A 6,128-nucleotide genomic window follows, 5' to 3' on the forward strand; every position below is an offset into this window, starting at 1 on the left:
ATATGTATATATACATAATTCTTTCTCAAAAGATACATAATAATTTCTCAAAGTAGCTTTCCATTTTGGTACATGACTTTATAAACATCACACATCAGATAAGTATTTTAGCAATTTTTTCTGTACATATATACACACACATATATATGTGTATATATACATATGTGTGTGTATATATATACATATGTGTGTATATATACACGTGTGTGTGTGTATATATATATACTGGCATACATATGTGTATACATGTGTGTTTTCTAAGTAAGTGACTTTTACCATTAGAATAAAACTGGACACAACAGGGACGACTCTGTGAGCAACAGTGTGGTCTTCCTTGGAAACCCTTCTTTAGGTTGGGGAGGGCAGGTGCAGATTGCTGGAGGATGTGATGAGACTACAGTAAGTCTTCTTATCATCTGTTAATTCTGTTTCCAGGTCTCACCGCCACCACTAAGTGCACATCTGCTTCCTCAGCAGCACTGGTCTCTTGAGTAACATCTGTCAGAAGCAAAGTGTTGTTGGTTGAATCCCCAGTGCTGTCTGCAATCCTTCTATAACTTTGACTCCCTACTTTGTGTCCAATCTTGGTATCAAAGGGGCCATCAACAAGCTCAAGAATCTTTCCCTTCGCAGACTGCCCGAATAACAGTTTCTGTGCCTCTACACTCCCCAAGGAATAGATACACACCTTCATTTCAGCCTCTCTCCACTTGCCGACTGCTGGAAACGCATCTGCAAAGAACTCTGCTTTCATGGGCCGAGCTGTGAATGCTGCCTTTCACGTGTGGCCGCGCAGCTGTTTGAACACGGTGGTCTTTCTGTCCAGGGACGTCTGCCAGCACACCTTATCTACCACGGCCTGGATCATCTGTTGCAGATCATCCACTCCATTCCCATGCCACATATCTTTCCGCTGCAGGGATAGGAACAGTCCCGTCCAGGTGAGTGTCCTCTTCAGCCTGTTTCCTCAAGAGATTCATATCCTGCGGGCATTCCTCTTCTTCCTAATGTGTGTGCAGATACTCTAACATTTTCTTCAATATAAGGAAATAAAATGTCCTTCCATGTCTAACAGGATCAGGCTGACTTCGGTGGGCCCCGAAAGCACGACCATTTCCCTACTGGATGCTACTATGGGAATCTGCCTGTAGGTAGGGAGGACGTAGGGCAGCGTGGACTGCAGCCCTGTACAGTCCTGGAGCCAGTGACTGCGTGCAGCCTGGCCTGTGTTGGGAGAGGTCGTATCTGCACACCTGGAACTAGAGAAGGCTGATGCCCAGAAGCCCTGAATTCATCCAAAAAATAAGAATATTCTTTTACATAACCAGGGTACAATCATAATCAAGAAATTAACTTGAGTGCAGTATTTAATCTTATAGATATTATTCACATTTCATCAATTGTATCACTTATATCTTTCATAGTAAAAGAAAAAAAACTCAAACATTTTATAGGGAAATATGTTCTCTAATGTTGGACCCTGGGGTTTGCTGTATTATTTCTTTTTTTTTTTTTGAGGCAGAGTCTCGCTCTGTCTCCCGGGCTGGAGTGCAGTGGCCAGATCTCAGCTCACTGCAAGCTCCGCCTCCCGGGTTTACGCCATTCTCCTGCCTCAGCCTCCCGAGTAGCTGGGACTACAGGCGCCCGCCACCTCGCCCGGCTAGTTTTTTTGTATTTTTTTTTTTTAGTAGAGACGGGGTTTCACCGTGTTAGCCAGGATGGTCTCGATCTCCTGACCTCGTGATCCACCCGTCTCGGCCTCCCAAAGTGCTGGGATTACAGGCTTGAGCCACCGCGCCCGACCTGCTGTATTATTTCAAAGGGAGCTCAATCACTTCTCTGATTGATTCTCATTCTCTCTCTCTTTCTCTCATTCTCTCTCTAACAAACCCACCCTAATTTTTGACCATTGAAAGTACTTTATAGTCAACCAGCCTAGAATCTCTCTACCTATATCTAACTAGATCTCTACCTGTTCCAGTCCTTGTTAGAACAGGAAAACAGTCATTTAAAGCAATGCAGAAATAATAAAGTTTAATATAGAAATTAGGGATTACCTGGGAGAGAAATCAGGAAGGGTATATCCGAAATGTTAGGAAATAAAGCCTGAAACTCTGTAGTGAGTTGTTATAAAATGTATTAGGAAACAGATGCAATTCTTGATTTTCAGGGAGAGCCCCCAACTGACTATTTTGGTTAGCTGAATAACTTCCTTCTTGTTAGCTATGTGCCTGCCTTGATCCCCCAAGTCCTGCCTTTCAAAATCTCATGTGAGTTCTTCTTATCAGCAAAGTCAAATCTGGAATCACAGAGCAAAGGAGGTTCTGGAGAATCTAGATAGAAGGCATCCAGTTAAGGCTTGCAAATGTTTCTGGTGAGTAAGTGGTGCACTACAGTAGGAGAGAGAGTGGACAGAAAAACATCTGGCTGGCCCAGGAAATCTCTTTCTGGAAAAGTATTCAAATACTTAGGAATACATTGCTAAATTCTGTCATTGGACCCATGATAGAGATAATTGGATCTCCCTTTCCCACCAGAATGTCAAATTTGGTTTTGTTATTGTCACTTTCCCCAATGGATTTACCCTAATCTAAAGAGGGCTTCTTTTTATTAGTGATACCTTTCATTTCTATTAGAAACTCTTGATTTTTTTCATTCCAATTAATTAGTGCTAGTTGAGCTACTACAATTTTTCGTGACCTCGATCCTAACTTGGTCGCAGTTTATTGTTCCATGGAGGACCTACTATTCAAGTTGGCCCAATTACAGTGTTTTTCCCTGGTTTTTCATTTCTCATGTTTTTCTAATTTTTTTAAAATTTCTAAAAATAGCTCAATTATATGATATGTCTAGAGCAAACAAAGATTGCATCCATCAGTAGAAATTAGGTTATGCTCTGGTAACAAATAACACCAAATCTCAGTAATTTTTTTTTTTTTTTTGAGACAGAGTTTGGCTGTCACCCAGGCTGGAGTCCAGTGGTGCAATCACTGCTCACTGCAGTCTTAAACTTCTTGGCTCAAGTGATTCTCCCACTTAAGCCTCTCAAGTAGCTGGAACTACAGGCACATGCCACCCCAGCCAGATAATTTTTTATTCTTTTGTAAAGACTAGGTTTTGCTGTGTTGTCCAGGCTGGTCTTAAACTCCGGGCCTCAAGTGATCCTACTGCATTGGCCTGCCAAAGTGTTGGGATTATAGGTGTGAGCCACTGCACCTGACCTACAGTATTTGTGTGTGTGTGTGTGTGACACAATCTTATTTACTGCTCATTCAGTTTCTACTGAACATCTAGGTGTTTCTACAGGACAACTGTATCCCATGTGCTGACTCAGTATTTTAAGTTGCTTAATATTTTGGTCTCCCCATATAGATACAATCTTTTACAATTATGGTAGGGGAAGAGCCAAACTAGAGAATCATGTGTCTGCAATGAAATCCTTCCACTTACATTTCATGGTCAAATCAAGTCAAAGGGCCATGTCCAACTTTGAGAGGTAGATTAGTGGAATCCTTCATGTACTCAGAAATAGAGAATATCTAGATATGGGTGAACAATTGTAATACTTACCCTAAGGACCTCAAAGTCCTATGGACTTCTGACTGACTATTCAGTTGGAGTTAAATGATTAAGGAAGGTAAGTATGATGCCCCTATCATCTTAGAACACGTAAGTCAGTACTAAGAAAAATGTTTGCTCTCTCTTTCTGTTTTTGCTATTACTGTGATTACTAAGCTTGAGAAAGCCTAACAAAAATGATGCTATTCCTTTACATTTTGCTCAGCAGTGTAGATGAACTATTAGTCTTTTATATAATGTCTCCTCTAAGTTAGAAATCTAGTGTTGAAGCTAATAGTAGGATACTGTTTATGCAGCTTACCACCCAGGGTTGCTGTGAACCTCAAGGGAAATAATGATTACAAAAGGGTTGGATATACTTTAATGTATTCAACAAATAGTTTAAGGTGTTGTTATTGTTATTTTTTTTTCATTGAACTTTCATTAGGAACATCTCAGGATGACTATTCTGTTGAAATCATATTGGCTGATTCTTCAATGGGCAAAACCCTCATTTCCAGACAACCTAAAGGCCTTTCTTATCAGTAGATTCTCATAAGCATTTATGAGTGTAACAGGATGGAATAGGTCTGGGGTAGAAGGTAAGGGTGCTCAGGATTAGTCTGTGATAAAAATGGGGTTCCAATGGAAAAATAAGGCAGCCTATAGTATAAATGTGAGCCCGCTGAGGTCTGCTGTGTGATTCTCTTTAATAACAGAGTTGAGAGGTGTTAATGAGCATGACACAGGGCACGCAGCCATCGAGTGAATTAGTCATAGCTTGATTCTTTTATGTGCCTCGTCTAATGGCAAACATTACCCAGCAATCACAGCAGTATCACTCAGATGGAGCAGAAGGTGTGGAAGGGAGTAATGAGGCTGCCTAAAAACTGTTTTATAGAGCCCTGCACCAATTCACCACAGATAACAGAACTCAGAGCCAGACAGATAATAGAAGCGACAGTCATTTATTGCTAAGAGACTGTCTGAATATTTGTGCATAAAACAGCCCACTCCAAGTTCTTTAATCACATTTCTTGAGAAAGAGTGGCAAAATGGAAAGCCACGTGTCAGGCTACTTCCATTAGTGTGTTCTAAATGAGTATAAAGAGGAATGAGCAGACACGAAGAAAAAGAGAATACTGAAAAAGACTGCAGATCAGAAACAGCTTCTGGCTGTTTGAATTCAGCAAATTGGGACATCTTCTCCTTGTGACTAGGACAGAGTGTTGGAAAATAATCTTATCCTAAAGTAATTTGATATTTAGGATTGTTGAAAAATATCTTAGTTTACAGTTCTTCTTTGATTCCTAAAAGAGAGAATGGCTCACCCAGACCCCAGTTTTTTTCTTACTTCATACCTAGACTTTGGCACATTTTTAGTATTGTGGATAGTGAATGGAAGCATGTTTGGTAAAGGTCTAGAAGATGGAATTCATAGTTTTCCATAAGTTTTTTTTAAAGACCAACAATCTTATCTTTTTCCAAAAGGATCCCAAAAAGATTTAAAAGGAAATTTAATCATATTACAAGGTACCTCCTAATAGAATATGAAATTTGGAAATGTGGTTTTTCATATTTTTTCCTCGGCAATCATGTTCTGCTATGGTGCCACATTTTAAGAGGGACATTAACTAGATGACGGGCATTCTAGAAAACATGTCTAAAATGTCACTGGAATATAAAACCATATCATTTAAAAATGTTTGAAGGGCCCAAAGAATTTAACATAAAGAGGATAGAGAGTGCATTGCTTGACAATAGTATTCAAATAGCGGGTATCTATTCTTCCTGTGAAAGAAGAATTGTATCTTCTGCAGGACTTAAGGGAGTAAGAAAGAATGACTAAATCAAAGTTAGAGTAAGTCCCTTAACCTGATTACAGGGAATGATTTTGCAGTGTTTTGAGCTGTCCAGAAATTGAATGAGCTGTCTAGAAATTGAATGAACTGTCCAGAGCAGTGAGCTCCTTGTCAGTGGATGTGTTCAAGCAGAAGGCAAGTAACCGCTTGCTAGACATATTTTAAAGAAGAGTTAAGATGGAGAGTTGTCTTAATTGATGTGATAGCCACTTGAACCCAGGTGTCTGTGATATCAGTTAGTATTAGTCTCGTCAGGGAGGTTCTTGATGCATTGTGACCTGGGGCCCAGGAGATGGGCAAGGATGAATAAATTGTAACTTTAAAGGCTATATTTGAAATATTTTTTCTTCTGAAGTCAGAAAAATTTCAATGTTTATATTATTATGACTGTAAAAGCAGGGTTTATTGTTAAGATAAATAATAAATTATGATTGCTTGAGTTTTTATACAGTTCTTTGTTTTCCCTGAAGTCAATAGCTGCCTTGTTTATTAATTTTTCTTATTTTTAAGTACATATAACTAATTAGTTTCCAGATGTTCTGTTTTGTAAAATACTCTGCATTATTATTTTATACATAGCCAAATGCACTAAGTCATCCATCAAGTGCATGTAGCAATTGGCACCCAACTGTTAGTTTTATATCCAACATCCATTGTCCCTTTTTCTTTTACTAATGGGAGCCTCATACAAACTTAAGGTAACAATAT

General features: G+C 39.3%; 1 pseudogene; it reads right to left on the reverse strand.

Moving 5' to 3' along the window:
* Positions 1-348: 348 nt before the first annotated feature.
* On the reverse strand, positions 349-1,552 carry LOC117084366 (annotated as a pseudogene).
* Positions 1,553-6,128: the final 4,576 nt, after the last annotated feature.

The sequence above is a fragment of the Trachypithecus francoisi genome, unplaced genomic scaffold, assembly GCF_009764315.1.
Source record: "Trachypithecus francoisi isolate TF-2019V2 unplaced genomic scaffold, Tfra_2.0 Lachesis_group0, whole genome shotgun sequence".
Classification (NCBI taxonomy): Eukaryota; Metazoa; Chordata; class Mammalia; order Primates; family Cercopithecidae; genus Trachypithecus; species Trachypithecus francoisi.